At 37.8% G+C, this 12,513-nt stretch overlaps 1 protein-coding gene across 3 annotated transcripts in view; it reads right to left on the bottom strand.

Annotated features, from left to right (window-relative positions):
* The window catches only part of LOC106051598 (soluble guanylate cyclase 88E-like), a 152,350-nt gene that overhangs the window by 53,516 nt on the left and 86,321 nt on the right, over positions 1-12,513 (bottom strand). The window lies entirely within an intron of this gene.

The following is a 12,513-nucleotide window of genomic DNA, read 5'->3' as shown; positions in this document are numbered from 1 at the left end:
ATGTCTATAAACAAGAAATGACTACTTCAATGTTTGGAGGGGGAGCAATTAAAAACATCTCGCTTAAAAGAGAAAATAACGAGAGAGACTTATATCTGTCTCTCTCTTTCTCTCAGGTTTTTAATCAGTCTCTCCCTCTCACCTATTCTCTCTCCCTAAATCTCTCTCATCGTCTCACTTTCTCCTCTCTCTCTTTCTTTTCTACACACCTTCTCTTCTTCTCTCTTTCTTTTCTACACCCCTTCTCTTCTTCTATCTTTCTTTTCTACACCCCTTCTCTTCCTCTCTCTTTCTTTTCTACACCCCTTCTCTTCCTCTCTCTTTCTTTTCTACACCACTTCTCTTCCTCTCTCTTTCTTTTCTACACCCCTTCTCTTCTTCTCTCTTTCTTTTCTACACCCCTTCTCTTCCTCTCTCTCTTTCTTTTCTAAACCCCTTCTCTGCCTCTCTCTTTCTTTTCTACACTCCTTCTCTTACTCTCTCTTTCTTTTCTACACTCCTTCTCTTCCTCTCTCTTTCTTTTCTACACTCCTTCTCTTCCTCTCTCTTTCTTTTCTACACCCCTTCTCTTCCTCTCTCTCTTTCTTTTCTACACCCCTTCTCTTCATCTCTCTCTTTCTTTTCTGAACCCCTTCTCTTCCTTTCTCTTTCTTTTCTACACCCCTTCTCTTCCTCTCTCTTCCGCTCTCGCTGCCTTTCCTCTGTTCTCCCTCTACATTTCTCTCTCTCTCCTTCTCTCTCTCTCTCTCTCTCTCCCTGAAAAAAAAAGCGAGCTGTTTCTTTTCTTTATAACAAATACAATAATTCACGAGCTAAAAAGTATGTTTCCGAGATTGTTAAAATGAAGGGATGTTTCGGCCACAATAAACAATGTTACCCAATTCTGCAGCCTAATCGACGATATTATCAAAACATTGATTTAACATTTCGTAGTTTTGTTTCTTTCCTCCCAAATAATTGCTTAAAATTTAATCTTTTTTTTTTGTTGTTTTTAATGTGTATTTTTTACCAGAAACGAATTGGCTTTTTATACTTTTTGTCGAGAGTATAGTTAGTGTATCGCTACTCTAGCATGTCTTCCATTCTCTGATAGCATCCTCCATGGGAACATGTGAATGGTGGCAGGAGACAGAAGAAAGTTACCTTGCTGCCTTGAGGCGCTCACAAACACAACCCAGATCGAGCCTCTTCCAGCTGGTTAATGTCGTTATATGAACTCAAGCCCTTCTGTTAGGTATCGAAGTGATATGTGCCGCTTAGCTACATGTGTATGTTTGTACGGTGTAACTACAAGTTAAAAAAGAGTAAAGTTTCCCTTTCAGACTTTGCGATCTATGGTGCATATGATGTTAAGGTCATCTGTTTCTATGGCCAACGGTTAGCGAGCAGGGTGTCAAGTGGCCAACACAACGACCAACTAAAGTCAGGTACCCTTTAGAGTTGGGTGGACTCAGGGACGCCCTAAAAATCCCAAAATTCACTCAGCCACCGCGTCCCCTGTAACTACATGGGTTAGAACTAATTGCTTTGTGCTCATCGACTATCTAATCCAATTTTTTTTTCCAGTGATGTAGATTATTATCGTCCCGGCTATCCTCCAGGAACATGCACTTCTTTGCAAACGCTTGCGTTTGATTTCGTTACCATAGCGACAAGATTAAGTAATTACTATATCCGCCTCTAGCTTTTAGAGCACGAATCACGTGGGATCTCGTTTAATTCTTTCCGGTTCCGGAGAAACGGAAGAATTTTAACACATTTCTTAATGTACGGAACATCGACATGCTGAGAGCAAACATTTAGGGACACGCTCCAGAGCTGTGTTGTAATAGTGCTTCCCACAATCAAGTCTTTCAAAAGTGAAAGTTCAAGAATTAGAAGAAAAAAAATTCAATATAGGCCTACTTTTCGGGGTTGGGGTGCAAAAGTAGGTATACGATGATATCTTCTTATCTTATATAATACAGACGTTACTTCAAAAAAGAAGATGATTACGTCCTACGCGTCATGCATTTAGTCATGCATATTAACCAATGACTTAAATTCTGCCAAGTCACTGGTTTTCCTGGCTAGCTCAGGCAACCCATTCCATGCTCTAATAGCACTAGGGAAGAAGGAGTATTTGTACAAATTTGTCCTAGCATATGGGACGAGGAATGTGCCTTTATCTTTGTGTCTTTCAGAGTATTTTATTAAATTTTGTTTTTGTATTTGAAGATTATGGTTCAGTGTTTTATGTATGATTGCTACTTTACTTTTGAGCCTTCTGTCCTGAAGGCTTTCTAAATTTAGTGATTTTACTAAAGGTGTTACTCTAGTCAAATGTGAATATTCGTTTGTTATGAATCGCACTGCTCTATTTTGTGTCTGTTCTAGTTTCTTAATGTTTTCTTGAGTTGAGGGGTCCCAAACAGAGGATGCATATTCTATTATTGGCCTAACCAAGGTTAAATAACATTTTAGTTTTATGTTCTTATTTGATTTATAGAAATTTCTTTTAATAAATCCTAATGCTTTGTTTGATTTTTTTGTAGTTTCATCAATATGTGGATTCCATGACAGTTTTTCATTTATTATAACACCTAGCATGGGCGTAGCCAGGGGGGGTTCTTGGGGTTGAAACCCCCCCCCCCCCCGAAATGAAATCCCCCCCCCCGTAGCCAGGGGGGGGGGGCGGAATTAAGTGACTGATTTTTGCTTTCATTTTGTTTATTTTAGGTGAGATTTTAATACTAAATCATCACTTACCACAGCACTGCCGAGGCAGTTTTGAGTTAAAAACCCTCTACCAGGGGGTTTTGAGATTTTAAAAACCCTTATCAGGGGGTTTTGAGATTTTAAAAACCCCTATCAGGGGGTTTTGAGATACAAATCCCTCTACCAGGGGACTTTGAGTTTAAAACCCCCTACAGGGGGTTTTGAATTGTAAACCCCCTACCAGAGGTTTTGCAGTTAAATCCCCCCTCTTCTATAAAACAAAACAAAAAAAATGCAAACAACAATCCCAAATTCCAACAGCACAGTTGAGGAAGATTTTGATTTTAAAACCCCATCCAAAATTTACGATAACCCCATCTTCAATATCAAAAAAGCAAATTACACACTCAAAATTCTATGAGCGTAGCCAAAGGGGTTTTGAGTTTAACCCCCCTCCCTTTTCCAGTTGGGGTTTGAAGCTAAAAAGTACCTCTTCAATATAAAAAAAAAAGCAAAGTACACACTATAAAATCTATGAGCGTAGCCAAAGGGGGTTTGAGTTTAAATCCCCCTCTTCCAGATGGCTTTTTCTTTAAAGTTTAAAACCCCTCCAGATGGTTTTGAGTTTAAAATTCCCCTACAGAGCGTTTAGAGTTGAAAACCTCTCTCTTCAATATTATTTTAAAGCAAACTACAGTCACCAAATTCTATGATCGTAGCTAAATGGGGTTTTGAATTAAAAACAAAACAAAAAAAAAACCAGAGATTTTTTAGTTTAAAACCCCTCAACAGATGATTTGACGAAAAAACTTTCCTTTTCGATATAAAATCTGAAGCGAAATACAGGCATGTAATTCCAAGAGCGTAGTCAAGAAAGGTTATAAATTTCTACCAGTGGCTTGGGCTCCATTAATTAAGAGTGAATAGTCTTCTGCCGAAATTGAAAAACACTAAATGTGGCTCAACAAAGATGGCAAAGACAGATTTTAGGAGTCAGTCATAGAGATCGGGTCTTAATCAAAGAAAAATTATGCCGAACTGGGAGTGGAATCCTTAGTAAGGTTGTGACAGAGCGTCGCATGAGGTTTTGCGGGACATGTTTTCCGACAAAATGAATTACGCAAAATAAGAGTTGCGGAAACAGCTTGCCGGAAAATGCGCCGAACGGCGCGAGAGGGTCTAAGTCAGTAAGAATAGCACATTAGGTTTTTGAAATAAAACTTTTTAATAGCAAGATAATGTACTGTAGATACCTCAGAATATGCATTTTGTTGGCTTTCAATACCAGAAATAGTGCTCGGCGGCGGGGCTTCGCCCCGCGCTGGGGGAGCGCTGCGAACTCCCCCAGACCCCCTTGCTAGCAAGGGCGGGGAGTCTACAATAAACAATAAACGTCTTCCGAAAGGGTCAGAATGTAATAAAGATTAATTATGTACACACACACACACACACACATATATATATATTTTTTTTTTTTCGCGGGGGGGGGGGGGGGAGGTCGGGGGGGGAATCCCCCCCAAAACCCTCCCCGAAAAAAAATCCTGGCTACGCCCATGACACCTAGGTATTTTGCGTTTTTAGTCTGTGTTACTGGTTTGCCATGAATAAGATAAGTGGAATTAATTTGTTTTAGTTTTTTTGTTACTCTTAACAACTGACATTTTTCTGGGTGGAAAGACATGCTCCAATTTGATTCCCATTTTTGTAATTCATCTAATTCTCTTTGTAAAATATCTGTGTCTTGTGTTGTTTTTATTGTTCTATATATTATGCAATCGTCTGCAAATAATCTGACTTTTGTTCCTGAAGTAATGCAATTTGGTAAATCATTTATGTAAATTAAAAATAGTAGTGGACCCAAGACTGTTCCTTGAGGTACACCTGAGTTTACTGTTATCGGTGTTGATTTAGAGCCATTTATTATTACAGTTTGTTCTCTCCCTATCAGAAAGTCTTTAATCCACTGATGCAGTGGACCATTAATGCCGAAATATTTTAATTTTTTAAGCAAACTATGGTGGTGAACTTTGTCAAAAGCCTTAGAAAAATCTAGTAAGATAGCATCTATTTGTTCACTATTATCTAAACCTTTTGAAAAATCATCAATTAGTCCTATTAGTTGTGTTTCACATGATCTATATTTCCTAAAGCCATGTTGGTATGGTGTGAGGACATTATGTTTGTCTAAGTGGTTTATGATGTTGCTACATATTATATTATGATAAAATGAGAAAACACTTACAAAGTAATGTCGCAAAAATATTTCCTTTCAATACAAAATGTAATTATGCTTAATTGAGCATGTATTTACTTTTAATCATTTTTAGAAACACTTTCAGTCCAATAAATGCAGTCAATATATAACAGATGGAAAAGAGAAACTGATAACAAATCGCTCTATATCTCCTGTATCTAGATATTTGTGTTTAGTTATAAGAGATGTGTTGATTGAGATAAGGACTTCATCTCTTTTAGGAGCCTCTGGTCTACTTCTCCAAGTCCAGAGAGTGCTACTATCTTACTGGTTTGTTTTTCTACCCAGTTTGAAGCGTGGTCGAGAGGCCAAGTACGCTTGAACTTGGTTTAGCTTGGCTACCTATGATGGAGGCTGGAGGTTCGACACCTGAATCGAGAAAAGTTGTGTTTGTTTATTGAGCACTTAAAGGCAGCACGGAAAACCTTCTCCCAGATACCCCCTCCCCCCCACTGGTCCACAAATGAGATTGGACCATAGCACTCTGAGCATGCTATAGGTATAAAAGTAGCGCTATATAAAAGCCATAATTTATCTAAAGCTGTCAAAAGTATTGTGTTTACATTTCACTATTCTGCCCCAAATCCAAGCCTTGTTTTTACTAGTCGCGTCATTGTTTCTAAGTCAAAACTTCCTCTTTTTATGAACCAAATGACTACTTCCTAATCGTGCCATAACTAACCCCGATGTAGACAAGGACTTTTGTAGACAAGATTTTTATTGAAGCTGAGTTGTCTTTACTGAGTTGTCTTTACTGAGTTGTCTTTACTGAGTTGTCTTTACTGAGTTGTCTTTACTGAGTTGTCTTTACTGAGTGTCTTTACTGAGTTGTCTTTACTGAGTTGTCTTTACTGAGTGTCTAAAGAAGCATTGAAAAATTGTACGCAATATTTTGTCAACAAGGTCCACAAAGGCCATTGCGCTAGAAAGCAAAAAAAAATAAATAAATGTACAGGCCCCTCTATTCGTTTGTGGTTTCAACCTCATCCAGTTTTAAGTCCAAATTCCTCCACTGATCTTGATTTGACCCCACGCCATAACTAGTCGTGATCTGACCCACACGCCACAACCTGTCTTAACGTGTGACCAAAATACTCTGTCGTATTGATCTCCCACTTAGCTCTCTCACACTGAGCGCCGGGTCAACCTCACCCACCCCCACCCCCGAGGTGCATTGTTAGTGGGTATTTTAGACAGTCAAAAGCTAAGTAGCAAATTGTGTGATCGCGGCGTTGCCTCATGAGCGCCATGGCACTTAGGTTGATTGGCTCATAGATAAGGCTTTAAATAGGCCTGAACTCTGTTTAACCCGTTCATTGATTAAACAAGAATACAAAATAGTCAATCACGAAATGGGAAATCTGAGTTGTTGTTCTTTCCTGTCACGTGTCGACATTAATTATTGATGGATTCAGCCCCTATTTAAAAAAAAACAAGATTTTACACAATTTCTATTCTAGTTGTTGGAAATAGTTCAAAATAACTGTAAAGTTAAAAGTTGGCAGTTAGTGGAAGGCGGGAAAAGTGACACTATTAGCAAGTCCTAGCATTTTATTGGACTCGATCCACAATAAACATATTATTATTAAGGGAAAAAAATATAGTATAATTCCAAATTCCAGAAACAAAAAAATAATCTAATAAGTGGAAAGAAAAAAAAAACAAGACAAAATAAAACAAAATAATAAATTACGAACAATTAATTAACTAATCGATTAATTATTCTATGATTCATGTTTTCTTAGGTACAACTTAATCCGAGAATGGTTGTGGCAGAAATAACCTGTTCAAAAATAGACCAGACAGACAGAGTGAGTTAATATAACTCTTAGGCCAATTAACAAGATGATGATACACAACTTATACAATGCATGGATGTTTTATTGTGTTACTATAACAGTTCTATCACTCAATACATCTATATGTGAAATCTTATGTGAAGAGTAAACCGACTGTAAACTCAACTCGACTAGAAGCAAGTCAGGGTCTTTATCGAAGCTAAAGTCTGGGTGACCTTGTTAATGATTGACTTGGCATCAATTTAAGACCCGCTTCATCCTTGACTTACATTAAATTCTTGTGTCAAGCGATCAATAGTGTGACCTTGGCATAAGCGAAGATTTTAAACTTGGCTAAGTGAAAGAGTCAAACGTCTATTGAGTCAGGACACGCATGAAAGTGATCTAGCCACAAATTAATGAGGAAAGAGAACTGACCAACAGAAATAAATCAGTCAGAGAATAAGTAGGTGGAGTTTGAGAGACTGGATAGACTGATAGTTGGATTGACAGATAGTTGGGTAGGCAAATAGTTGGTTATTCAGATAGTTGAAAAGACAATTGGATAAACAGATAGCTGGATAAACAGATAGCTTGATAAATAGAAAGCTGGTCAGACAAATAGTTTCATAGACAGATAGCTGGATAGACAAATAGTCAAATAGCCTGATAGTTGAATAGGTACAGAGCTGAATGGACTAATAAATGAATAGATAATGAATTGGTATATAGAAAGCTCGATGATAGATACTTGTAGTGACAAAATGATAGACAGATACTTGTAGCAATAAATTCATAGACAGATACTTGTAGTGATAAAATGATAGACATATAATTGTAGCAATAAAATCATAGACAGATACTTGTAGTGATAAAACAATAGACAGATACTTGTAGTGATAAAAAATAGACAGATATTTGTAGTGATAAAAAATAGACAGATACTTGTAGTGATAAAAAATAGACAGATATTTGTAGTGATAAAAAATAGACAGATACTTGTAGTGATAAAAAATAGACAGATACTTGTAGTGATAAAAAATAGACAGATACTTGTAGTGATAAAATGATAGACAGATATTTGTAGTGATAAAAAATAGACAGATACTTGTAGTGATAAAAAATAGACAGATACTTGTAGTGATAAAAAATAGACAGATACTTGTAGTGATAAAATGATAGACAGATACTTGTAATGATAAAATGGTAGATACACAACTATTCGGATATGTCATTGACGGATTTAAGGCAGTGCGGACCTTCACAAAGGAACACAAGTTGTAATCGAATATGACAGAGAGAAGCAAACTGAAGATATCGAATGTGCACGTACACTTTGTGTTACTCAACTACTCAAACATTTGTTGTGATCATTATTACGAAGCTCACTCTGTCTGTCTGTCTGTCTTTGAACATGCTTCTCTCCCATTTCCTATTCTCGGATCAAGTTGAAACTTTGCACAATCTGACAAGACATGAATCAATTAAAAAATGTCACCAATTAGTTAATTAATTATTGGTCATTAATTATTTTGTTTGATATCGAGATAAATGCTACTAGATGAGAGATGGTAAATGATATAAGGATTTCATTCTTTTATTACGTTTTTTCTCCCTTCTCAGTATCAAGTTGAAATTTTGCTTAATAGTCGATGACAATACACGAATCAATCCAAAAATTAACGAATTAATTAATCAATTAGTACTAATTAATTTATTTTATATAGCAGTAAGGGGAGCTAAACCCTGCCATTTTCAGATAAATTGCAGTAATTAGTGGTTCTTTCCCTTGGCTAAGCTTTGTTTTAAAAAAGTTTTTTTTTTCGATTGCTTGTTTTCATTGATATTTTCAAAGCAGTTAAAGGACTCCACAAATATCCTGCCCAAGGGCCTCATTTCTCTTTGAACCGGTACTGGTATAGATAGTTATATTAAAAAAAAAGATAAATTAATTAAATCGCCAAACATTATCTTCATTGTGATTGAACAATTCTCGTAAAAATGCTAGATTCCAATTTTAAGTTAGTTTCCAAGAGCTTGTAAATCAGAAATTATTTTTTCATAAGCCAACAGAGATCGGGAGAATATTTCCTTAAAGAAAACATATTTAAAATGTTGATTAGTGAATAAGACAGAACCACATCCGGGTCATAGCCCGTTTGTGTCACTAGCATTCACCGTGATTGTAACAGTAGACACACAAATGTACATATATATATATATATATATATATATATCGGCTTTGTTGCTTGAATGGGATGGTTCCTAGTTGTCATGACTCCTGACTGGGATGGGTCCTGATTGAGATGGCTCCTGATTTCCTGATTAGGATAGCTCCTGATTGGGATAGCTCCTGATTGAGATGGCTCCTGATTGTATGGCTCCTGATTGAGATGGCTCCTGATTGAGATGGCTCCTGATTGAGATGGCTCCTGATTTCCTGATTAGGATAGCTCCTGATTGGGATGGCTCCTGATTGAGATGGCTCCTGATTTCCTGATTAGGATAGCCCTGATTGGGATAGCTCCTGATTGAGATGGCTCCTGATTGTATGGCTCCTGATTGAGATGGCTCCTGATTGAGATGGCTCCTGATTTCCTGATTAGGATAGCTCCTGATTGGAATAGCTCCTGATTAAGATGGCTCCTGGTCGGGATGGCTCCTGATTGGGATAACTCCTGATTAGGATGCCTCTCGGTTGGTATCGCTCCTGGTTGGAATGGTTCTTGCTTGACATGGCTCCTGGGAGGAAAGGCTAACTTGTCTGAATGTGCTGTGGTCACTCGATGGTCTCAAAGATTTCGAACTCTGCCCGCCGACATTCCCCGCCACCCTGTGGGAGGTTTGAGCTAGGAGGGAAAACTCTTGTAAACAAATGTAGAAAACAACGGCTCTTGTGATTTCGATTTGTTTTATGTCAACAATGTTTCCCTTTAAACAGGTTTCTGCAAATATAATTTCTGTTCAATAATCGAGTTGCGTTTAAAGGTGTGAACTTTGACCTTGTGAGTTGGGTGCTCATCAAATGAAATAAGCGCGTATTAACCTAGTTCATAATCTTATGTGTACACTAATTAGCTACGTAACGAAGGAAGCTGAAATTAAAAAGTCGAATCTAGAAAGATCTGGGCCATAAACAGATGATAGGAATCCTTAACGATTATTTTTAAAATCAATATAATTAAATTAGTGTAGGTTGTTTTTTTTCCTTTGGATTCTGTCAGCATGTCATGTCGATTGGTCGTTGTGCTGGCCAGATGACACCAGTGTCGTAACTAGGAATTAGCAATCATTTGGGTACCCGGAAGGTTGACCACTTTAGGGGCCCTTGCATTTTGACATTCAGGAGATAATGGCGTAATATTTAATATTTAATGTAAAAAAAACATTTCGAACACTCATTTGGGAGCCCCTCTTCAAGTGGGGGCCCGGGTGGGATTTTCCAATTTTCTTCCATCCCCACACCATAGCTACGCCACTGCATAATAATCTCGTTAACCGTGGGCCACAGAAACAGATGACCTTTACATCACCCGCCCAATAGATCGCAAGGTCTAAAAGGGGAACTTTTGTCGACATGTCTTTCCAGCATGTCTTGTCATGTCTTTCTAGCATGTCTTGTCATGTCTTTCCAGCATGTCTTGTCATGTCTTTCTAGCATGTCTTGTCATGTCTTTCCAGCATGTCTTGTCATGTCTTTCAAGCATGTCTTGTCATGTCTTTCAAGCATGTCTTGTCATGTCTTTCCAGCATGTTTTGTCATGTCTTTCTACCATGTCTTGTCATGTCTTTCTACCATGTCTTGTCATGTCTTTTCAGCATGTCTTGTCATGTCTTTCAAGCATGTCTTGTCATGTCTTTCTAGCATGTCTTGTCATGTCTTTCCAGCATGTCTTGTCATGTCTTTCTAGCATGTCTTGTCATGTCTTTCCAGCATGTCTTGTCATGTCTTTCTAGCATGTCTTGTCATGTCTTTCCAGCATGTCTTGTCATGTCTTTCTAGCATGTCTTGTCATGTCTTTCCAGCATGTCTTGTCATGTCTTTCAAGCATGTCTTGTCATGTCTTTCCAGCATGTCTTGTCATGTCTTTCTACCATGTCTTGTCATGTCTTTCTACCATGTCTTGTCATGTCTTTTCAGCATGTCTTGTCATGTCTTTCAAGCATGTCTTGTCATGTCTTTTCAGCATGTCTTGTCATGTCTTTCAAGCATGTCTTGTCATGTCTTTCTAGCATGTCTTGTCATGTCTTTCCAGCATGTCTTGTCATGTCTTTCAAGCATGTCTTGTCATGTCTTTCCAGCATGTCTTGTCATGTCTTTCCAGCATGTCTTGTCATGTCTTTCTACCATGTCTTGTCATGTCTTTCCAGCATGTCTTGTCATGTCTTTCTAGCATGTCTTGTCATGTCTTTCTAGCATGTCTTGTCATGTCTTTCCAGCATGTCTTGTCATGTCTTTCAAGCATGTCTTGTCATGTCTTTCCAGCATGTCTTGTCATGTCTTTCCAGCATGTCTTGTCATGTCTTTCTACCATGTCTTGTCATGTCTTTCCAGCATGTCTTGTCATGTCTTTCTAGCATGTCTTGTCATGTCTTTCTAGCATGTCTTGTCATGTCTTTCAAGCATGTCTTGTCATGTCTTTCCAGCATGTCTTGTCATGTCTTTCCAGCATGTCTTGTCATGTCTTTCTACCATGTCTTGTCATGTCTTTCCAGCATGTCTTGTCATGTCTTTCTAGCATGTCTTGTCATGTCTTTCTAGCATGTCTTGTCATGTCTTTCTAGCATGTCTTGTCATGTCTTTCTAGCATGTCTTGTCATGTCTTTCCAGCATGTCTTGTCATGTCTTTCAAGCATGTCTTGTCATGTCTTTCCAGCATGTCTTGTCATGTCTTTCCAGCATGTCTTGTCATGTCTTTCTACCATGTCTTGTCATGTCTTTCAAGCATGTCTTGTCATGTCTTTCCAGCATGTCTTGTCATGTCTTTCCATCATGTCTTGTCATGTCTTTCTAGCATGTCTTGTCATGTCTTTCCAGCATGTCTTGTCATGTCTTTCTAGCATGTCTTGTCATGTCTTTCCAGCATGTCTTGTCATGTCTTTCTAGCATGTCTTGTCATGTCTTTCCAGCATGTCTTGTCATGTCTTTCCAGCATGTCTTGTCATGTCTTTCTAGCATGTCTTGTCATGTGTTTCCAGCATGTCTTGTCATGTCTTTCTAGCATGTCTTGTCATGTCTTTCCAGCATGTCTTGTCATGTCTTTCCAGCATGTCTTGTCATGTCTTTCCAGCATAACTGTCATGTCTTTCCAGCATGTTTTGTCATGTCTTTCAAGCATGTCTTGTCATGTCTTTCTAGCATGTCTTGTCATGTCTTTCCAGCTAGTCTTGACATATCTTTCCAGCATGTTTTGTCATGTCTTTCCAGCATGTCTTGTCATGTCTTTCAAACATGTCTTGTCATATCTTTCCATTTTTTTTTCGTCATGTTGATGTGTCTTAATACATTTGTTTATTTGAATCTCAAATTAAGTGCGAGAAGTTTTTTTTTCCTTCTGTACAATTCATTACCGAATAATTGTCATCTTGAGATTGGATTCACACTCATATGCATGCTCATACATTTCATGGTTAGACACCTTCAATATTAAGTAACAGAGAATGTCATTAGAAAACGACACTTAATCAATTTTAGTTTATAATAATTCTAAGTCATTAGTCAAATTAATCAATATAATAAGTAATATAAGTTACGCTTGTCAAGTCGGTAATCAGTCAAAATAT

The sequence above is a fragment of the Biomphalaria glabrata genome, chromosome 10 (genome assembly GCF_947242115.1).
Source record: "Biomphalaria glabrata chromosome 10, xgBioGlab47.1, whole genome shotgun sequence".
Taxonomy (NCBI): Eukaryota; Metazoa; Mollusca; class Gastropoda; family Planorbidae; genus Biomphalaria; species Biomphalaria glabrata.
This window is presented reverse-complemented; position numbering and strand designations above follow the sequence as displayed.